We start from the raw sequence: 25,215 nt of genomic DNA on the forward strand, positions 1-25,215 counted from the left end.
ATGAGCAGGAGCAAAGACAATAGCATTCTTGTTGAGGCTGACCCTGAACCTGAAAGGACCTTGAAGCGAAAGCTAAGAGAAGCTAAGGCACAACTCTCTGTAGAGGACCTAGCAGAATTCTTCAAAGAAGAAGAGATGGCAGCCGAAAACAACAACAATGCCAACAATGCAAGGAAGGTGCTGGGTGACTTTACTGCACCTACTCCCGACTTCTATGGGAGAAGCATCTCTATCCCTGCCATTGGAACAAACAACTTTGAGCTTAAGCCTCAATTAGTTTCTCTAATGCAACAGAATTGCAAGTTCCATGGACTTCCATTGGAAGATCCTCATCAGTTTTTAGCTGAATTCTTGCAAATCTGTGACACTGTCAAGACCAATGAGGTTGACCCTGAGGTCTACAGACTTATGCTATTCCCTTTTGCTGTAAGAGACAGAGCTAGGATATGGTTGGACTCACAACCTAAAGAAAGCCTGAACTCTTGGAAAAAGCTAGTCAATGCCTTCTTGGCAAAGTTCTTTCCACCTCAAAAATTGAGTAAGCTTAGAGTGGAAGTCCAAATCTTCAGACAGAAGGAAGGTGAATCCCTCTATGAAGCTTGGGAAAGATACAAACAATTGATCAGAAAGTGTCCGTCTGACATGCTTTCTGAATGGAGCATCATAGGTATCTTCTATGATGGTCTGTCTGAACTGTCCAAGATGTCATTGGACAGCTCTGCTGGAGGATCTCTTCATCTGAAGAAGATGCCTGCAGAAGCTCAAGAACTCATTGAAATGGTTGCAAATAACCAATTCATGTACACTTCTGAAAGGAATCCTGTGAACAATGGGACGAATCAGAAGAAAGGAGTTTTTGAGATTGATACTCTGAATGCCATATTGGCTCAGAACAAAATATTGACTCAGCAAGTCAATATGATTTCTCAAAGTCTGTCTGGAATGCAAGCTGCACCAGGCAGTACTAAGGACGCTTCATCTGAAGAAGAAGCTTATGATCCTGAGAACCCTTTAATGGAAGAGGTGAATTACATGGGAGAACCCTATGGAAACACCTATAATCCTTCATGGAGAAATCATCCAAATCTCTCATGGAAGGATCAACAGAGACCTCAACAAGGTTTCAACAACAATAATGGTGGAAGAAACAGGTTTAGCAATGGCAAGCCTTTTCCATCATCTTCTCAGTAACAGACAGAGAATTCTAAGCAGAACTTCTCTGACTTAGCAACTATAGTCTCTGATCTAATCAAAACCACTCAAAGTTTCATAACTGAAACAAGATCCTCCATTAGAAACGTAGAGGCACAAGTGGGTCAGCTGAGTAAGAAAATTACTGAACTCCCTCCTAGTACTCTTCCAAGCAATACAGAAGAAAATCCAAAAGGAGAGTGTAAGGCCATCAACATGGCCGAACTTGGAGAGGAGAAAGAGGCAGTGAGCGCCACTGAGGAAGACCTCAATGGACGTCCACTGGCCACCAATGAGTTCCCTAATGAGGAACCATGGGAATCTGAGGCTCACACTGAGACCATAGAGATTCCATTGGATTTACTTCTGCCATTCATGAGCTCTGATAAGTATTCTTCCTCTAAAGAGGATGATGATGTCACTGAAGAGCAAGTTGCTAAATACCTTAGAGCAATCATGAAGTTAAATGACAAGTTATTTGGTAATGAGACTTGGGAGAATGAACCCTCTTTGCTCACCAAAGAACTGGATGACTTGACTAGGCAGACGTTACCTCAAAAGCGACAGGACCCTGGGAATTTCTCAATACCTTGTACAGTAGGCACCATGACCTTCAAGAAGGCTCTGTGTGACCTAGGGTCAAGCATAAACCTTATGCCTCTCTCTGTAATGGAGAAGCTAGGGATCTTTGAGGTACAAGCTGCAAGAATCTCACTAGAGATGGCAGACAATTCAAGAAAACAAGCTTATGGACTTGTAGAGGATGTTCTGGTAAAAGTTGAAGACCATTACATCCCTGCTGATTTCATAGTCCTAGAGACTGGGAAGTGCATGGATGAATCCATCATCCTTGGCAGACCCTTCCTAGCCACAGCAAAGACTGTGATTGATGTTGACAGAGGAGAATTGATCATTCAAATGAATGAAGAATCCTTTGTGTTTAAGGCTCAAGGATATCCCTCTGTAACCATGGAGAGGAAGCATGAAGAGCTTCTCTCAAAACAGAGTCAAACAGAGCCCCCACAGTCAAACTCTAAGTTTGGTGTTGGGAGGCCACAACCAACTTCTAAGTTCGGTGTTGAACCCCCACAGTCAAACTCTAAGTTTGGTGTTGGGAGGTTCCAACATTGCTCTGAGTATCTGTGAGGCTCCATGAGAGCCCACTGTCAAGCTAATGACATTAAAGAAGCGCTTGTTGGGAGGCAACCCAATGTTATATTTATCTATTTTCCTTTTGTTATTTTATGTTTTCTGTAGGTTGATGATCATGGAAAGTCATAAAATCAATTGAAAAAGCAAAAACAAAATGAAAAACAGAAAAAAAATAGCACACCCTGGAGGAAATCTTGCTGGCGTTTAAACGCCAGTAAGGGCAACAAATGGGCGTTTAACGCCCAGTCTGGCACCACTGGGCGTTTAACACCAGAAAAGGGCACCAGACTGGCGTTAAACGCCAGAAAAGGGCAAGAAGTTGGCGTAAACACCAGAAATGGGCACCAGCCCGGCGTTTAACGCTAGAATTGGCATAAAGAGCAATTTTGCTCGCCACTTGGTGCAGGGATGACTTTTCCTTGACACCTCAGGATCTGTGGACCCCACAGGATCCCCACCTACCCCACCACTCTCTCTCCTTCACCCATTCACCAATTACTTCAACACCTCTTTCCCAAAAATCCCTCACCTATCAAATCCCACTATTCTCTTCACCAGTCACATCAATCCTTCATAAAACCCCACCTACCTCACCATTCAAATTCAAACCACTTTCCCTCCCAAACCCACCTATACATGACCGAACCCTACCCCTCTCTCCACCCCTATATAAACCCTTCTTCACTCCTTCATTTTCACACAACCTAAACACTACTTCTCCCCCTTGGCCGAACCACAAAGCCACCTCTATCTCCTCTATTTCTTCTTCTTCTACTCTCTTCTTCCTTCTTTTGCTCGAGGACGAGCAAACCTTATAAGTTTGGTGTGGTAAAAGCATTGCTTTTTGTTTTTCCATAACCATTTATGGCATCTAAGGCCGGAGAAACCTCTAGAAAGAGGAAAGGGAAGGCAAAAGCTTCCACCTCCGAGTCATAGGAGATGGAGAGATTCATCTCAAGGGTGCATCAAGACCACTTCTATGAAGTTGTGGCCATGAAGAATGTGATCCCCGAGGTCCCTTTCAAACTCAAAAAGGGTCAACTTTGATCAAAGGTTGGACCAAGTCCTCATAGACATTTGTGAAGAGGGCGTTCAATGGAAGAGAGATTCAAGAGGGAAGCCGATTCAACTGAGAAGGCATGACCTCAAGCCCGTGGCTAGAGGATGGTTGGAGTTTATCCAATGCTCAATCATTCCCACTAGCAACCGGTCCGAAGTTACAATAGACCGGGCTATCATGATTCATAGCATCATGATTGGAGAGGAAGTAGAAGTTCATGAGGTTATATCCCAAGAACTTTATAAGGTGGCGGACAAGTCCTCTACCTTGGCAAGGTTAGCTTTCCCTCATCTCATTTGTCACCTCTGTTATTCAGTTGGAATTGACATAGAGGGAGACATCCTCATTGATGAAGACAAGCCCATCACTAAGAAGAGGATGGAGCAAACAAGAGATCCCACTCACCATGAAATCCCTGAGATACCTCAAGGGATGCACTTTCCTACACAAAAGTATTGGGAGCAAATCAACACCTCCCTAGGAGAATTGAGTTCCAACATGGGACGACTAAGGGTGGAGCACCAAGAACATTCCATTCTCCTCGATGAAATTAGAGAAGATCAAAGAGTCATGAGAGAGGAGCAACAAAGGCAAGGAAGAGACATTGAGGAGTTCAAGCACTCCATAAGATCTTCAAGAGGAAGAACAAGCCGCCATCACTAAGGTGGACCCGTTCTTTAATCTCCTTGTTCTTTATTTTCCTATTTTTCAAATTTTTATGCTTATGTTCATCTATGTTTGTGTCTTATGATCATTAGTGTCTTAGTGTCTATGCCTTAAAGTTATTAATGTTCTATGAATCCATCACCTTTCTTAAATGAAAAATGTTCTTAATTAGAAAAGAGAAGAATTGCATGAATTTTGAATTTTATAACAGATTAATTATTTTGATGTGGTGGCAATACTTTGACTTCTGAATGTATGCTTGAACAGTGCATATGTCTTTTGAATTTGTTGTTCATGAATGTTGGCTCTTGAAAGAATGATGAAAAAGGAGACATGTTACTGAGGATCTGAAAAATCATAAAAATGATTCTTGAAGCAAGAAAAAGCATTGAATTAAAAAAAATGAAAAAAGGGGAAAAGAAAAAGAAAAAAAATAAAGTTGTGATCCAAGGCAAAAAGAGTGTGCTTAAGAACCCTGGACACCTCTAATTGGGGACTCTAGCAAAGCTGAGTCACAATCTGAAAAGGTTTACCCAGTTATGTGTCTGTGGCATGTATGTATCTGGTGGTAATACTGGAAGACAGAGTGCTTTGGGCCACGACCAAGACTCATAAAGTAACTATGTTCAAGAATAATCATACTTAACTAGGAGAATCAATAACACTATCTGGATTCTGAGTTTCTATAGAAGCCCATCATTCTGAATTTCAAAGGATAAAGTGAGATGCCAAAACTGTTCAGAAGCAAAAAGCTAAAGCCCCGCTCATCTAATTAATACTGATCTTCATAGATGTTTTTGGAATTCATTGCATATTCTCTTCTTTTTATCTTATTTGATTTTCAGTTGCTTGGGGACAAGCAACAATTTAAGTTTGGTGTTGTGATGAGCGGATAATTTATACGCTTTTTGGCATTGTTTTTAGTGTGTTTTAGTTAGTTTTTATTATATTTTTATTAGTTTTTAGTTAAAATTCACTTTTCTGGACTTTACTATGAGTTTGTGTGTTTTTCTATGATTTCAGGTATTTTCTGGCTGAAATTGAGGGACCTGAGCAAAAATATGATTCAGATGCTGAAAAGGACTGCAGATGCTGTTGGATTCTGACCTCCCTGCACTCGAAGTGGATTTTTTGGAGCTACAGAAGTATTATTTGCACGCTCTCAACTGCGTTGGAAAGTAGACATCCTGGGCTTTCCAGCAATGGATAATAGTCCATACTTTGCTCGAGATTTAATGGCCCAAACAGGCGTTCTAAGTCAGCTCAAGAATTCTGGCGTAAAACACCGGAACTGGTACAAGAATGGGAGTTAAATGCCCAAACTGGCACAAAAGCTGGCGTTAACTCCAAGAAAAGTCTCTACACGAAAATGCTTCAATGCTCAGCCCAAGCACACACCAAGTGGGCCCGGAAGTGGATTCTTATGTAATTTACTCATCTTTGTAAACCCTAGGCTACTAGTTCTCTACAAATAGGACCTTTTGCTATTGTATTTTCATCTTTGGACATCTAGTTCTTAGATCAGATCTTGGTTCTTCTGGTTCCCTCTCTGGGGCTGAAGCCAATGATCACCTTTATCACTTATGTATTTTCAACGGTGGAGTTTCTACACACCATAGATTAAGGTGTGGAGCTCTGCTATACCTCGAGTATTAATGCAATTACTATTGTTCTTCTATTCAATTCAGCTTATTCTTGTTCTAAGATATCACTTGTTCCTCAACTTGATGAATGTGATGATCCGTGACACTCATCATCATTCTCACCTATGAACGTGTGCCTGACAACCACCTCCATTCTACCTTAGATTGAGTGGATATCTATTGGATTCCTTAATCAGAATTTTCGTGGTATAAGCTAGAATTGATGGCGGCATTCAAGAGAATCCGGAAGGTCTAAACCTTGTCTGTGGTATTTTGAGTAGGATTCAAGGATTGAATGACTATGACGAGCTTCAAACTCGCGATTGTGGGGCGTTAGTGACAGACGCAAAAGAATCACTGGATTCTATTCCGACATGATCGAGAACCGACAGCTGAATAGCCGTGCTGTGACAGAGCGCGTTGAACATTTTCACTGAGAGGATGGGAGGTAGCCATTGACAACGGTGAAACTCTACATACAGCTTGCCATGGAAAGGAGTAAGAAGGATTGGATGAAGACAGTACGAAAGCAGAGAGACGAAAGGGACACAGCATCTCCATACGCTTATCTGAAATTCTCACCAATGAATTACATAAGTATCTCTATCTTTATTTTATGCTTTATTCATAAATCATCCATAACCATTTGAATCTGCCTGACTGAGATTTACAAGATGACCATAGCTTGCTTCATACCAACAATCTCCGTGGGATCGACCCTTACTCGCGTAAGGTTTATTACTTGGACGACCCAGTGCACTTGCTGGTTAGTTGTGCGAAGTTGTGATAAAGAGTTAAGATTGCAATTGAGCGTACCATGTTAATGGCGCCATTGATGATCACAATTTCGTACACCAGTTGCCAGTGTCATAGGGTTATCGTCGTTTCTATCACCTTCATTATCATTACTGTCTCCACCACGCTCAGCATTACGTCCTCTATTACGATGTCCATTCCTCTCTCCTAAACGGTCAATTGCTCGCGTTGTAGCAGTTGCCGTTTCATGCAAAGTCTCAGTCATGGTGTTCATCGCAGCTATAAAGGTATCTGCACCCCTCGTCGGCTCCTCTATAGGGTTCGCACCACGCCTACCATGTCCTCATCCCCATGCAGCCATCAAGATCCTGTTCACACCCAACTTGCAATATTAAGGTGATCAATCTTAACATTTCAGGCAAAGTGTGAATAGTCTCTGAAATGGAAACATAGCGATAGTCATGCAATCCATATCACAAGGATATCCTATATGCATGAAACACAACCTAGATAATGCAATGAAGCATGATTCAGTCCATATCCCCAGGCTTTAATAAGAACGAACTGCTCTGATACCAATTTGTAATGATCCAATTCCCAGTACGTCATGATCATATTGGAAATCAAGTGTCACCAATTTGCTCACCTAAAAATTTAGCTCTTTATTATTAAGTCTGTAATCGTAGTAGCACACTATCGAATTTTTTTGAGAAGAACTTTTATTTTATAAAAGAATTTGCGAGGACAGATAACTAAACACACACAAGGCCAACATCATATATAAACATAACATATAGCATGGATCATACATACATATAAAGGTACTATCATATATATATATATATATATATATATATATATATATATATATATATATATATACTAGCAGAAGTCCCGTGCAATTCCACGGGTGAAAGATATATATTAGCTAAATTTCTCTATTCAATTTAACTCTCAAGAAAGATTTAATTGTTTTTTATTAAAAAATGTGTAATTTATAAACTCAAAAAAATAAACACATCAACCCTAAAATATCGTAGTTTTAATACTTTTTCTAAAATTTATTATGCCTTAGCTGAAGGATCCTTCATTTTTATTTGTATGCAAATTGATTTGGTGAAATTTTTTTTGAAAAATTATTACATCTTGCAGAACAATAATTTTATGCTCCTCTTAAATACAGATATGAATGATAGACTTTTTTTGATCTAATCTTAAATCACTCACACAAATTTTTTAATCACTACCTTTTAATCTAGACGTCTTTTGATCCAAGCTCAAATCACTCGTACAAATCTTTCAATCACTACCTTTTAATTTGACACCCCAAAAAAAATTTCTTTACCTTTTATTTCTTCTTTTTTACTTTCTCCTTTATGATTTATTCCTAAATGTTGTAAGAATGACATATCAATGAAATACTTCGCGACAATTGAGATGCATAAAAAATAACTTTTTTTAATATACCGTTTGGTAAAAAAAAAAAAAAGAGGTAGTAATATACTATTTGAGACTTTGAATTGTTTGTAATTTTTAATAGGTTGTTGAGTGATATAACGTGATTTTCATATTTTTAATGGGATTGAAAATTATAAACGAATTAATCAACTTAGTATATAATTTTAGAAATAATAATTAATTTATTTTGTATAATTTTTACGTACAAAATTAATTTGTTCTTTATTTATCAGTTATAATATTAAATGAAAAAAATAACATACTAAGAAATTTCTCTCTAAAATTTGTTACTTATTAAACACATCACATATGGTGTTAAATTCAGTTACTTGCTCTTCTAGGCAATGTTCTAAGATTTTATGAAAAAGGAAGATTGACTCACTAAAATTGAATAGAAGATTAATAAATTAGGGTGTGAATGTTTTCTTTATGTTTGGGTGTTATAAATGCTTAAAAAAGTATTTATTAAGAGAGAACATGAATAAAAGAGAAAAAGATACTTCACCTGAAAAGAGACAAAACAGTTTTTTATTTTATTTTGTATCGTATAATTTCTGTACTAATTAACTAACTAAAACTCTTGCCTTTTTATGAGTATTGTCTAAGTCTGATCAAATCAATTTTTCTTTAAAATAGAAGAATCAACACAGCTACACCGTAATTTAGATAATTACAAATCTTAATATAACAGAATTGGCTAACATAATGAGCAGAAATATATGTAAAAAACTCATTGATAAAACAAAGTCTTTGTTGAAAAATTATAAAAGAACTCAAAATTGATAAATAATATCTCAATGAACTTTGCCTTAATATATAAAATCCCTGCAATCCTATAAATTGAGTAAAAAAAAATAATTTTTGAAATCCTTAGGCAGTAGTAGCAGCAGCTCCCCTGTTCTTTGGTGCAACTTTTGTACCTAATTAGAAGTAATAACAATAACCTTTAAGTCGTACCCTATCCTCCATAATAAAAAACCACACAATTTCTCCCAAACTAATAATAATCAACAATGATAATAACATTAGTAATGGCAGTTAAAAAATAAAACTGTTCAATAAAAAAAATAAAAATAGAAATTTAACTCCCCAAAAAAATTACCTTCTGCCTCTATTACTGTAACCTTAGAGTTAATAGCTTGTCTTGCCTGCATCTTTTTTTTTAAATAAGAAATCACCCACTAAATCTTTCAGAGACATGAGGTCAGTAGCACTTACAAAGGCTTAAAGCAGAACATAAGCTCACTATTATCTTGCTAAATAGACCAACTTAAAGAAACTACTATTTTAAATCAAGTAAAGAAGATAAAACCATCCTATAATAATAATCAAGACCGCAATAAGACAAAGCATATGTACCTATTTCATCCACTCCTCAAGTCATTATATCATTGAATTTTAAATTCTCCTCTCCTGCGCTCTCCAATACTTTATCTCCCATTTCAAAACATGTGTATTTAAATTTTTGCTTTGGAACATTTTGTAGTTTCTATGCTTTCAAAAATACCATGTGATTGCAAAGAAGTTAGACACCCACTGCTACTTATACCTCGCTGGAATTGGTTTCGCAATCCATGACTTGAAACATTCCTTAGCTCATCTTCAATGCAGACCCATATTATATAGTACATCACCCCAAAAACTCGATACTACATCACAACTAAAGAAAAGATGACATACAATCTGTGGCTCTTTACCACACATTGGACATCCATAGAGGTTGGCAAAATTTCGCAATTACATAATTTGTCCCTAGATTTATAATTTTTTCATTAAAACAAACCAGTTTAATAGCTCAACACGCTTGGTGCTAAACCATCCCATTATTTCTTCATGAACCTGAAATTGTTCGAAACCTCCTCACTTGCCATATCTTTATAATGTACTTACAGCATCTTACCTCCATCCTTCTGAAATTCATAAAATCAAACCAACATCTACAAGTAATGAATAAACAAAGAAACACTTCGAAATCAAAAGGGTCATTAGAATCTATGACATTACAAAATAAAATTGAGTGTTTGGTGGCAAACACAAATATATTGGTTATTAAACCTCATTAAACATGCAACAAAATCAAAGTGCAAATCCATCAAAGAATTCTCAAAACTAAGGAGAAATAAGAACAAACTTTTGGTTCAAAAGAAGTTGTTTCACTGAATAAGTAAGAGATCCAGTTCTAACTTAATAATGTATTAAATTATTTAAAAAAAATGATGCAAATAGATTCAAAGTAGAAAATTACCAACTAAATAATGAAGTCCAATACTCTACTACAGCAAAAAATAAACAACTTTGAAAATAGAAATAAATGAAGTCAATTTTTATGTAGCAACTTAGTAACTATTGATGACTATATTCGGTATAAAATAGAGTAGTTATTTGCTTGAATATTAAGATTCAACAATATAATCAAGAGATAATTATTTTAGAAATATATATTACCCACTCCCATTGACTCACCTACTCTCCTTAACTGACCTATTTTCTTTGACTAAAATTTATTTATACTTTCTCAATTTTGTGAAGGGAAAAAAGATCCATATCAAATACTACTTGAACAAAAAGATAAAATAAAAGTAATAATTTATATATCTCTGCCAAATTCATAAATTACATGTCTTTAAACAAAAATTGTATTCAATTATTTTTTTCCTAATATTCAGAGCCTGTCATGATTTTAACTCGTTAGATAATCCTAAACACAAAATAAAAATTTTTTATTCAAAAAGTCTCGTTATTTTAAATATTTTAATTTAGCGTCACTACTCATATAATTGTATTATTCTGAAGAACACCTGATATTAGGATCTAAATACATTTTTTAATAAAAAGGAAAAAGAAAGAAAAATACTCAGCTTTTTATAAGAGCAATAAGTTCAGAATAGAATATAATAATCAATGTCCCATTTTTCAAGAGGAGAAACTAAAAATATGAAATAGGTTAAACGTATAAGTAGAAAATATCATCTCAAAGAGATCCAAACAATCTTGATTATCCTCAAACTCCACTTTTGTCCAATCAACACTGTAATTCATAATCTTAAAACAGGAGAAGTAAATTGCAATGAAGTTATAGCATGATAACATAGTGATAGACAACTAACAGGAGCAAACAATAAACTAATTAAGATCATTTGTAACTAAACTGCTTTATGCAATTATACTTAAAAGCTTTTAGGGGTTAACCTTTAGTTAACAGCTCTGGTAGAACCTAAGATGCAATTTTAATCAATTGTTGTTGATTATATCAAATGTTATCCTCATCAATTATCAAGTATAAGACACTTACCCATAACAAAAATGACCAATTAAGAGAATCCATAACACAACAAAAACTGAAACTCTAAAGGAAAAATCCGATAAATTTACAGTCAATTTTATTGTTTTTTTCATTCATCCAAATTTAAAATAGTTGGATAGATTCTCTAAACCAAAGAAAATATTTAAAAGGCATAATTGAGCATAATAATCACATTTAATTTTCATTAGCTCCACAATAGCTTAAAGATCTTAATCTATTCTAATGTTCTTGGCATATTTAAAAAAAATTGAGAAAAACCAAGACCTTCCAAAAACAAAACTTGATAAATAGTGAACTAACTCACCAGCAGTGTCCCAAAAACCCAAATTCATGGTGCTCCCATCCACAATAAACATTTACCAAGGTCCTACAATAGGTAATTCTATTGTGATTATGATTAGTTTATAAATACAAAAGACTTCTATATAACTATATCAGTATAGCCTCTAGTACTTCAGCATTGAAGTTCAATGCGTAGTTATTTCCAATTTTCTTACACAATGGTATTATTATTAAGAAAGAAGCTAAATTTTCTTTTATAAAAAAAAAACTTCACTTTTATAGACTAAGTTTAAAATTCCAAAATATTCTTCATCTTCTATTTTTTTTAAATCAAGAAGCAAAATATCTTTATCATAAAGACAAAATCTTTAAGCAAAGCAAAGTTATAGTCAAACTCACATTTGGAATCTAAACTAAATTTTAACAATTGTACAATTGTGCACAAAATTTTCTGAATTTTCAACAAATAACAAATGATTTACAATTCAAATATCAATTCCAAAATTGTACATTGGCCACTTACAATTAATAACATTGTCCAATCATTTGTTTCTTTTCGTTAAAGAGTGCATTAACATAGAATGTAAAAGGCATCAATTGAAAATCATAGCGGGTTGAAATAGCAAGATATGCACAAGATTGGCCTACATATAACTTAACCAAATGTGAGAGAAAAAGGTAAAATATGTGAACAGGACAATGAAAGCAATTACCAAAGTATAAGTAACAATGCACTTGAATGTTAAAAGTTGCTTTTCATTTATTTGGTTAAGGAACTGACCTTGAAATCGGAGAATAATTGGTCCTTTTTCTGGAGCGTGTTCATTAGCCATGAAGCAACTTCAGTTTCATAAGTTGAAATATCATCCACTGAAATTCACAAAACATATCACAAGCAACTTCAGAAGCATATTTTTTTACTATTTTGACCCTTCTGTTCACGGATAAATGTTGAAAGCTAACCCCAAATAAACTAATATTAAGTACTAATTGTTAATTATTAATCATATGAATTAGAAGGTGGAGTAGAATCTTGTTATGGGCATATAGCGTGAAATATTTTAATAGTGTGCGCATAAAGATTCCAACAAAAATTCATACAACAATAGATTTTCAATTATTCTTGTAATCAATTTAGAAGAAATATTTTAACCCCTTATAATTACACTTATGATCACTTTCCCATCTAAAATTAAAAAATCAAAATAAGACACCCTAACAACCTAAAAAAAAGTCAACATAATTTCTTCAATTTATTTTTACAAAACCAAAATATTAACTAAAAAAACAATATGCGAATATGACAAATATCAATTATAAGCACATACATCGATTTGTTTGCAATAGGAGTATCTTCAAATACATCTTCATGGGATCTTGTTGGATTTTCACACTAAATAGAAATATACGTATTTATAAAAAAGAAAAAGTAGAGCAGAAAAGGTTACAATCTTCGTTAACCATAAAATTAAAATCTATTAAAAAATTTTAATAGACATAGTAAGATACATAAACCTTTCATCAGCAGAGGTTCATCCAGATAAATAGATTCTTATTCCAGATTCAATTAAGGTTCAATAGTTTATTGAAAAAGAAAAATTTCTATCATCAAATAAACTTATCCTTGGTTTCTAACAGAAAATCAAAAAAGAATATCTCTTCATGAAGATAGAGTTCAGAAAAAGAATCAAAATTATTCAAAGCTACTATGAATTACATATTAGAAAACCAAATTCAATCTGATGCCTACAATTTCTAGGATATTCGGAGAGGATTTGAAGTGTTTTCATATGGATTGTATATAGATCTTATTATGTGTCTCACTTTTATTGTGTTTTTTTTTTTTTCACATGCTTCTGTTCCAATTACTGCTAGAACCAAAAAATTAGCCACGTTTTAACTAACAAAGCTAAAAGAAGTATGCATCTATGTACAACAAAGGTATGTTTCTTTAATCTCCAAAGAAAAATTACTTAAAACAAAATTTCGGCAACATTCCCTCTAAAGCCCGAACTCTGCCACCCTTCTCGGGTTCCATCCAAACCATTTTCCACACTCTTTTTAAATTATTTTCAATAGATCAAACCAGACAAAGTCCAACATTTTCAAATTATCCTACGTAATCCAGAAATCAAATTCATCAGAATAACTCAGTTCTTGGCTACACTTAAACTCTTCGAACCTCAAACTTATCACAAATATCAATATATCACAAAAATTTAATATAAATTCAGTCAAATTTAATTGACAAGTAATCACGATATCAATTCACTTATTAAATACCAATTTAATCGGTGAGAATTTACCAAAATCCTACCTTTGTATAAAATCAAAATACTCGAAGTTTTGAAGAAGCCTTCTGACTGAACCGTTGAAGTAGAAAACATTCGGAATCGTCTATACCTCCTAGAACTCCAGTTGGCCAAACTCAAGAGATAGGGAAGCTACGTCACCATTAACTTTCACCGATCAAAAGCTTCGCCAACACGTAGAGGAGGAGAATAAGAACACTATTACCAAATTGGATTTTTTATTGGAGTTACGGATCGCAAAAAATCAAAGCTGGAAGTTCAGTGAGAGTTACGATTCTCTATCTCTCTCTCGGTCACTCTTCTCTCTTCTCACCGTTTGCATGCAAAAAAAAAAAAAAAAAAAATATATATATATATATATATATATATATATATATATATATATATATATATATATATATATATAACTAAGGAGCTTTACTTAAAGTAACTTAGGAACTTTATATAATAGTAATAGTAATGATAGTAGCGTAGTAGTAGTAATAATAATAATAATAATAATAATAATAATAATAATAATCATCGTGTAAACCCCGTAAAATTAATAAATAATTAGTATCTAATTTTAACTAGGAAAATTAAAAATATAAATTTAATTTTAAATTAGGATAGAACTCTTTAAAATGAGAATTTTGACACCAATTTCAAAGAATTCGACCTAAGATTGGGCTGAACAGACCGAACTGATCAAATCAGACCCAAACCGGACCTGTGGGCCCAACTAATTCACTAAATATATGAACTAAAAGCTAATATCCTCCCCTTTCAGCATGCATAACACTCTGGGAATGATATTAAGGGGGAAGAACGTTGAAAACTCAAAACCCTCACTCATATAATCAAATTCCAATAACTTTTGATCTGGAGCTCCGATGGCCACATCATTTGCGGCCATGCGTCTGCAGTGATGAGCTTTACAAAGCCCGATACATTTCAAGGTGAGAAAATAGTAATCTCAGCTCTTATTCTCTCTTCTTCGATTCGGAAATGTTAGAGTTTTGGTGTGTTAAGATTTTGGCTAAATTAATGTTATAGGATCAAATTGACTTGAGAAATTAGTAGGCTTTGGTTTGATTGAGGCACATACAAGGTAAGGTTCAACAACCCTAGCCAGTTTTGGTTCTAGTATGTTAAATGGTGAATTTTGAGTATGTATGATGATATATGTGAAATTAGGTGTATAAGTGTATATGTTGGAGCTTGAATGGTGAGCATTGGGACTTTATAGAGGTTGGGTACTTGAGCGTTGATGATTTTGCGGGCTTAAGGGACTATGTTGGTTGGTGTTTCGCCTTGGATAACACGTGAAAATCGGCCAAGGTATGGTTTAGGTTTTGCGTGTATAATATATAATGTTGTGTGAAAACTTAGGCTAGAGAACTATAGGATAAGTTGGAATGTAGGTGTATGTTTGATGTTAGTATCTTGTTGATGAATATGTTTGGTTTGATGCTTGTTGGTTGATTGGTGATGATAGATGGATTGTTGTTTCATGATTTGAGGATATAAGTAAGTGAATTTGAAAGTTGTTATTTATAGTTTTGCATGATGAATTTTGGTAAATGTATGAGTTCCATAGATTGGTAGGAAGCCTAATTGTGATGGTAGTTGGTGTGTTAATGAAGAAGGATATGTTGGATTGGAAGGTGAAGGTTTGGTGATTAATGGCATGGGAATTATTTTGTTTGAAAATGAGATTTTGGTAAAAATGGAGGTTTGGTATAATTCAGTAAAAATTGATTTTTGATAAACGTTTGTAGTCCATAACTTGCTCTTTAAATTTTGGATGAAAATGAGGTTTGTTTCAAATTAAAGAGGGTTTTATGAGCTTGAGAACGATATGAGGTTTGCGAAAAATCGAATTCTGTAGAGGAAGTTATGGACGCCGAAAATCTGGTGCTAAAAACTGAAATTTTTAAAGATGCACCAGAATCAGAAATTTTGGTGTGTGCCTGATGAGCGGATAATTTATACGCTTTTTGGCACTGTTTTTAGTATGTTTTTAGTACAGTTTAGTTAGTTTTTAGTATGTTTTTATTTAAAATTCATTTTTCTGGATTTTACTATGAGTTTGTGTGTTTTTCTGTGATTTTAGGTAATTTCTGGCTGAAATTGAGGGACCTGAGCAAAAATCTGATTCATAGGCTGAAAAAGGACTGCAGATGCTGTTGGATTCTGACCTCCCTACACTCAAAGTGGATTTTCTAGAGCTACAGAAGCCCAATTAGCGCGCTCTCAATTGCATTGGAAAGTAGACATTCTAAGCTTTCCAGCAATGTATAATAGTCCATACTTTTTCCGAGATTTGATGGCCCAAACTGGCGTTGCAAATCAGCTTCAGAATTCCCGGCGTTTAACGCCGGAACTGGCACAAAAATTGGAGTTAAACGCCCAAACTGGCACAAAAGCTGGCGTTTAACTCCAGAAAAAGTCTCTACACATGAAAGCTTCAATGCTCAGCCCAAGCACACACCAAGTAGACCCCGGAAGTGGATTTTTACGTCATTTACTCATTTCTGTATATCCTAGGTTACTAGTTCACTATAAATAGGATATTTTGACATTGTATCTTCACCTCATGACACATTACACGTTTCTTATTGTATCTTCTACGGCATGAGTCTCTAAACCCCATGGTTGGGGGTGACGAGCTCTGCTGTGTCTTGATGGATTAATGCAATTACTACTGTTTTTCATTCAATCACGCTTGCTTCTATTCTAAGATATCACTTGTTCCTCAACTTGATGAATGTGATGATCCGTGACACTCATTATCATTCTCACCTATGAATGTGTGCCTGACAACCACCTCCATTCTACTTTAGATTGAGTGAATATCTCTTGGATTCCTTAATCAGAATCTTCGTGGTATAAGCTAGAATTGATGGCGGCATTCAAGAGAATCCAGAAGGTCTAAACCTTGTCTGTGGTATTTTGAGTAGGATTCAAGGATTGAATGACTGTGACGAGCTTCAAACTCCTGAGGGCTGGGCGTTAGTGACAGACGCAAAAGAATCACTGGATTCTATTCCAACCTGATTGAGAACCGACAGATGATTAGCCGTGCTGTGACAGAGCGCGTTGAACATTTTCACTGAGAGGATGGGAGGTAGCCATTGACAACGGTGAAACCCTACATATAGCTTGCCATGGAAGGAGCCTTGCGTGCATGAAGAATAAGACAGTAGGAAAGTAGAGATTCAGAAGATAGAGCATCTCTAAAACCTCAACCTGTTCTCCATTACTGCAAAACAAGTATTTATTTCATGTTCTTTTACTTTTCACAATTAAACCTGAGAATTATTGATATCCTGACTAAGAGTTACAAGATAACCATAGCTTGCTTCAAGCCAACAATCTCCGTGGGATCGAGCCTTACTCACGTAAGGTATTACTTGGATGACCCAGTGCACTTGCTGGTTAGTTGTGCGGAATTGCAAAAGTGTGATTGCAATTTCGTGCACCAGTGCCCATGCACACTGTTGTGTGCACGCACCCAGCAGTAGCAAAAACTTTACCTGTGTGTATGCATGCCTTTGTGCGCACGCACACCTTGTGTTTTTTCAGAAAGTGTGCATACGCACGCCACTGTGTGCACGCACGCCACTGTGTGCACGCACGCACCAGGATATGCTTTCTGCTGGTGGTGCTCGCATAGGTGAAGCGCATGCCCACCAAGTAATTCCTAGTTGGTGTGCACACGCACGCGTTCTGTTTTTCACAAGTTGTGTGCACGCACACAAGTGTGCGTACACACACACTCTGTTTTTTGGCACCTATGTTTTTATGATCCAAACATGGTTTCGAACCTCTAAACCTCTATTTTTTCCCTGTTAACCCTAGATCTTACTAGTAAGCTTAGTAATTAGTTGAAGTTAGGGATTTGAGGTAACTTGGGGATGAAGTAAAGGGTAAATATGATGAATTGTGAAGGAAATGGTGTGAAAGCTAAATGAATATATGTTGCTATGGCTCAGATGAATGATTATACGATGAATATGAATGGTTCTAAATGTTATATGGCTTATGAAATAATGATATTCGAGATACGAGTTTTTCTGGGTAACAGAACCATAGCTTGCCACCACATGTTCCAGGAATGGATATCCCCCATTGAGTGATTTATAAATGAATGAATGAATAAATGATGAATGAATGAGAAATCTATGCATAGACTCATGGGGATGCGCGACAAGGGACGGTCTAAGATTTTCGGACTTGTCGGGTTGGCTGGATAACTGACAGATGAGCATCATCAGCCATTGGACAGGCATGCATCATGTGCATTTGTTTGTTTTGTTTGTTATGCATTACTTGGGATTGCCTAGCTAAATATATTTTATGCTACCTGTTATATTTGCTACTTGCACTATCTGTTTCCTACTTGTCCGTGAAATTGTTTGGTTGTTTATCTCTACTGAATCATTGGTGATGGAGGAGCGGAGGTAGGGTAGACCGGTTTGGAGATTAATGTTAGGTTTAAAGTAGGTAAGTTTAGAACCTTTTAGGGTCACCTACCCCCCTTTTATGGCTTCTACTTAGAGTTTAAGTTTTATAACTATTTGTTGGCGTTCTAGGATTGCCTTTGGCATTCCCAGGACCTTATATATTATGTGTGTGGCACCTTTACTATGCTGAGAACCTCCAGTTCTCACCCCATACTGTGTTATTATTTTCAGATGCAGGTCGAGAGGCTCCTCCTAGGCATCTGGATTCCTGAAGCGGAGTAGTCCTGGGTTATTTTGATTATCAGTTTGTATATATATATATATATGTGTACTTAGCTTTCTCTCTAAGAAACTTGATTATTTTGTTCCTCGTAGAGGTTAAAGGAGAGTTAGGGTCTTACTTCTGTATGTTGGGCATTTTGGGATATTTGTATATATATATGTAAATATTCTCTGGCCAGCCTTGCCTTCGCAGGCTGAGTCAGGAGCTAATTTTACTGTATTCTTGGCTCTCTTTTCACTCTTTCGCTTATTCATATTTGTAACCTTTAGGTTCCTTAGCATGCAAGTAATTCCGTTCTCTAAGTGTTGTGTTTTTTTTTATTTTGCGATTTTGCTTCACCTATTTTTTAAGACTCCTAGTATATTATATTTTTCCACTATTATACGTATGTATTTTTTTATTAGAGGTCCGTAACACGATACTACCTCTATTCTACGACTTAAGCGTAAAGTTCTGTGTAGTTGGCTGTTACAAAATTTAAATGACATTAGTAATTTAGGAATATAAATATATTTGATGGAGTTTTAGCAACTCTAAGCTCATTAAAAAATAACAATAATTAATTTTATCGGCAAAAGTCGGATTTAATTTAGGCTCTATTATAACTAGAGCAAGTAAAATAAATAAATAACATAATAATAAAATTATATATTACCATTTATTTTTTTTGTAGTTCGAAGTTGACTCGTCAAAATAAAATTAATTACTTTAAAATATTATTTTAAAAAAAACTCGCAATGTAAAAATTAGAGTTGTTACGGCCGAAGCCTTCACGAATATGCTCAAATGCTGAACAAAGTTTTACAATAAACGGAACAAATCAAATTCAATTATACAGAAAGAAAATAAATTGAAAAAATGCAAAGTAAAAATTACATTATCACCTTTTACTTTTATTTTTCTTTTTATTCTTTGAGAACCACTTTGTCATAGCACATGAGTAATGCTGGAGATTTTGACTTTTAATAAATCCATTATGAGAATCCCATAAACTATGGTGCTTCTTAAGTATTTACAATCAGAAGAAAATAATCGTACATTGATTATAAAATAGTAACAGAACTATTTTTGTATTTGGTGGGTTAACAATTATTTTTTAAAAAATATTATTATTATTTTGTCCATATTTGTGAAGGTAAATATATTAAAAAAATATTATATATCAAAATCATAGTTAGTTCTGATATTTATTTTTTATATTGTAACATAAAACTCAAAAATTAAGAAAAAATTATTTCTGCTCCCTGAATTAAAATTATGATACAAAACTTAAAAATAGTTAATTTATTTGTTGTCAATATAATAATAAAAATTGAATAAAAATAGAATGTTTTTATTAATAATCTATAATTAAGTGTTTATTCCATATTTTTTTTCTCTCTTTGTAACTTTATTCTCTTCAAGATCCAATAAAATTAAAGATGTTATGAAAGAAGAGTTGATTAACAGAAATAGAAGTATTATAGCAAATAATTAGTATTAATTGCTAAACAATATAATTGAATAAAGAAAAGCAAACATCCATGTATCTAAATTTGAAATTAAGAAGTTTACAAAAATGATATATGAAAACAAACTGTGAAACTAATATTAATTTCGAAAAATAATTGCCAAACAAATTCTTAATGATATATATTAAATAAATAATATTATAAAGGACAATTTAATTTATCATTTCATAATATATTTTTTAAAAAATACAAGTATGCATATAATGAATTTTTTATTTGTGTTTTTTTGTAATATGATGATGACGAATTTTGTTAGTACTAGGTAATATTTACTTAATATATTAAAATTTGATTTTTTTTACTGATAAAAGTGATGTGTCAATTTTTCATAAATTCATTTTTTTTCCAAAATAAAAGTACTACTCTCTCTTTTAAATTTATTTTAGAAAAATATTTTTATCATAATTATATTACAATTAGTATTTAATGAATAATGCATGATTATACTAATTTAGAAAAATATATTTATTATAATTATATAAAATTAATATTTAATGCATTATCACTTAATAAAAGTAAGGTGTCAATTTCTCATGAATTTATTTTTCCTTCAAAATAAAAGCACTATTCTCTCCTGTAAATTTATTTTAGAAAAATATCTTTATTATAAATTATATTACAATATTTCAATTATATTACAATTAGCATTTAATGAATAATGCATGATTATAATAATATAGAAAAATATCTTTATTATAATTATATAAAATTAATATTTAATATATTATCAAACTAATTATCAATCAGGAATATTTTTAATCATTTTAATTATATTGATACAATTCTAATTCACATTCATTATGCAATAATTTTATTAGTGACAAGTTATTACGTTAATGATGACCCATTTATATTGATATAAATTGATAATAATAAGAATATATTATTCTTCTTATTCTGAGAGTCAACTTATTTTTTAATTTATTATTCTTCTTTGATTACTTCATAAAATAAGAATATATTCTTCGTTTTTTATTGACGTTGATCCTTTTAAGGTACAATTTATAATTTTTTTATAGTATTTTTTATATACTCATTGTATTATATTATTTTTTTTGATAATTTAATGATTGTTCTTACTTCAACTTATTCTTTTTGTTTTATGTTCAGTGAGATTGTCTTTTTCCGCCAATCGTTTACAATGCACCACATCCATCAAATACCATCTCAAGCTGTATTCACTAATTCGGGTTCTAATTATATGGATGTAAGCGTCTAACGAATGGCCAATAAACTCTATTTTATCGAATGATTGTTAGATCTACTCACATATTATGATCAACTTAATGGAATGTGGGTGAAGTTAGTTTTCTTGGGAGGAGTTCGATTTTTTATTGAGGAATTATTTTCACAGAAATTTGTAGGCCAAGTTCAAGTTTTATCTCCTCCATGCTTTCTACATTTGTCCAGAAATCTTCGAAGTAGATCACATAATGAGATTAAATTTCCTCAATTTGAGTTTAGTTTTAGTAAATTTGTGTCAAACTCGAAGATGCAATTTCAACGATTGGTAATATATTAAAATTTCTTATTTTAAACTTTTTGTAATTAAAATAATTCTATAATATATTGTGATTTTTTTTTTCAGAAGTTACCGGCCTTCTTTTGCATCAATGCAATGCCATTGAGGAGAATAAATGTCAGTTTAGTTTTTTGGTATGGCAATTCTATATCTTGCTGCATTGCATGGATAGCGAATGATGAAGCTTATTTAACAAGGGAATGGCCTGAATTTGCACGAATTCTAAATGTTCAAACTTATGATGTTATTTTAGTTGGTTGTCGTTACGAAAATAACTCTAATCTATACGTGTTGAAGGACTAGAACAGATTAAATATTATTTAAGTAATTTAATTCTAATATTGATATTTAATTAAATTAATTTTAAATTAATTTAGATTTAAATTATTTCCTCAATTTATATGTTACGACTGTTCTTCTTTAATATGGTATTTTTAAATTTTTGAATATAAAGTTTCTTTCTTTTTTCGATTTTTAAGTTATTTTTATTTCTATTTTATTAGAAAAAAAACTAGTTAAGTTAAAAAAACTACAAATAAAAAATATTATTTTTTATATAAAAACTATTTTAATTAATTATATAAAATTATTGTAAATAAATAATAAAATAATTAATAATTAAGTACGAATAAATCAATAATAATATTTATTAAAAATTTTACGTGTCCAATAATATTCTTAATTGCGTTTAAATTTTGATAATAAGTTTAACTTACTTATTTTATATAATGAATACATTGGAAATTATATCATTTTTTATAGAATACAAATTTTTTACTCTATATTATTTGACAATTATTTATTTATTTAGTATTATATCTTTTTTTTCCTTTAACTATTTAGATAATATATATACTGAGCAAGTATTTGCATTAAATTAATCATAAAGGTTAATAAAACATAATGACATAATTTTTATCTAATTGTAGCAACTATCTCTATTGAAAATATTGCCTTATTATTGTAGAAAAATATTTTTATGATAATTATATTACAATATTACAATTATATTATAATTAGCATTTAATGAATAATGCATTATTATATGAATTCAGAAAAATATCTTTATTATAATTATATAGAATAATATTTAATGTATTATTAATTTAATTATCAATCGAAAATATTTTTAATTATTTTAATTGTATCGATAAAATTCTAATTCTCATTTATTATGCAATAATTTTATTAGTGACAAGTTATTACGTTAATGGTGACCCATTTATATTAATATTAATTGATAATAATAATAATAATAATAATAATAATAATAATAATAATAATAATAATAATAAATGCTAAAATAATTGCCAAAAATTGTTTACATAACTTCAATTAGTTAATAAATTTAATTTTAATTGCTATATTTTATTTTTTATATAATTATGTAAAGTATCAATCATTATATATCAAATTAGTATTTAATACATAATTATATCAATTATCAATAATTTTTTTTATAATTATACATCAAATCAGTATTTTATACATAATTATGTTAACCTATGCAAATAGTTAAAATTGTATTGTGAATTTTTTAAAGGTATATCCTTTTATTAATATATTGTTAGTTTTATCTTTTATTATAAAATTAATTAATAAAATCTCTTTAATTTATAAATAATTTATTATATTATTCATTTATTTATTCTTAATTTGATACTTTTAATTCAATTTTTTTCAATTAAATATTATTAGATTCTTGACCAGAAAAGGAGAACTTATATCATGGTAAAAAATAAGGAGAAGTGGCTATTACATTGTGGTTAATTTTCATGATTTGTAGTGTAACACCCTACCATACGGAGTCTTATGCTTAAGTCATAATTCAGAGATGGCAAGGTATTACAACCTCTAAAATAAAAATTTAGTACTATAGTAGTATGAATGATTGATTATAACTAGGATCCTTTATAGAAAAAGGGGTAAACAAAAATCACAACTCGAAAGCGCAACACTCTGATCGATAACGTAACGAACAAGGATAACCAACGCGAGATTATATATATACAAAGGAGGGTCAAAAACAGGAATATCAAGACTCAAAATCCGGCTGCGAAGATAACCGGTCCGAGCATAGTAGTATATACATATGATAAAATAAGGAAAACCCCAAAGGAAACCCAAAGGGACACAAATACATAAAACCTATTCTCCAAAATCTCCCATAAGAGGAGTCATCACAGTTCGTATTATTTAATGGAGATAAAAGTATCTAAGCAAAACATATAAACCAAAACATAGTCTCGAGAACAAAGGATCTTCGCAAATCTAGAAGTCTCCAGCATGCCTCAGCGGAAAACCTCACGTCCTGCATCTGAAAACTATAAAATCCGCATGGGTGAGAACCAGAGGTCCCCAGCATGGTAACAGCTTCCACATATATAATACATAATAATAGAGGAAAGTCGAAGGCAATCCTAGAACTTCCTCCAGATAATATCAAAGCTTATAAACAAGCTAAACCATATAAGGGCATTTGGCTAAAGATTCTTCAGTCTAACTAATACTTCCCTTTCCAATTCCTTCAAACCTCCCAACCACCAGCAGGAGTATAGAATATAGCAAACACATTTATATCAGACGAGAGATATACAAATAGGAACAAATAAGGCATTTAGACAAATAGCAAGTAATATGCAGTCAAATAGGCAATCTCAATCAATTCACATAGTATGCATATGATGAATGCCTGTCCCTAGTGGCTAATGATATCATCTGTCAGTTATAGAGCCAACCCGACAAGTCCTGGCAGTTAACCATTGGACTGTCCCTCTGTCGTGTCTCCTCAACTCGAGTTATACTCAATATAAACTTGATCATAATCATGATCCATATCCATCACCCTCACTGGTGAATATTTTTGGGGGTGAGCTCATCCGGGGCTTTCACAGTGCCCGGCCACCCTGACGACATAGGGTCAAAAGAGCTTCGAGTCTCAACCTGGAGCACGTGGTGGCTAGCCACTGCTTCCTCCCAGGGAAACTCTCATCTCCAACAGTGGAAGTGCAACATTCACAATTCATTCAACAGCATTTATATGCATTATACTTGACCATAATCATGGCTCCGCCGTAACACGCCAATAATCTAAGCATCCGGCTCACGGTTAAATCCATAACCAGCCACCCGGCTCACGGTTAAATCCATAACCAGCCGTTTCATTAATAATTACGGCCTTTCGGCCCATGGCATAACAAGCACTTCCACCACCATCCTCCGCCTCTCACATAATCACCTTTGATCCTCATTGATCATTCATTTTTTTCCCGTGCTTCACTCGCAAGTTACCACATCCCCTAGCTCCTTTTCTAATTGCTAGGCATATCATAATGATTTAAGACATAAGTGGTGAGATCGAAGGCTTATAAGTATGAGATTTGGCTTTTAAAACTCAAATATCAACTTTGGGATGAAAACAGGGACACGCGTACGCGTACTCCACGCGCACGAGCGGATGGCCACAAAAACTCATCGGCGTGTAGGCGCCCTTCACGCGGACGCGCACATTCAAAAATAGTCAACGGCGCGCATGCGTCAACCACGCGTACGCGTGGGTACTCTTGTGCCTCAGGTACAAAACTGGCACAACTCTGGCACAACTCTCTGGAAAATAGCTGGGCATTG

The 25,215-nt window shown here is 33.2% G+C and overlaps 1 non-coding gene across 1 annotated transcript; it reads right to left on the reverse strand.

Moving 5' to 3' along the window:
- Positions 1-540: 540 nt before the first annotated feature.
- On the reverse strand, positions 541-648 carry LOC112704304 (small nucleolar RNA R71). Its single transcript, XR_003154936.1, has one exon. It is a non-coding gene; the product is annotated as a small nucleolar RNA R71 (small nucleolar RNA).
- Positions 649-25,215: the final 24,567 nt, after the last annotated feature.

This window comes from Arachis hypogaea, chromosome 7 (assembly GCF_003086295.3).
Source record: "Arachis hypogaea cultivar Tifrunner chromosome 7, arahy.Tifrunner.gnm2.J5K5, whole genome shotgun sequence".
In the NCBI taxonomy this organism is placed as follows: domain Eukaryota; kingdom Viridiplantae; phylum Streptophyta; class Magnoliopsida; order Fabales; family Fabaceae; genus Arachis; species Arachis hypogaea.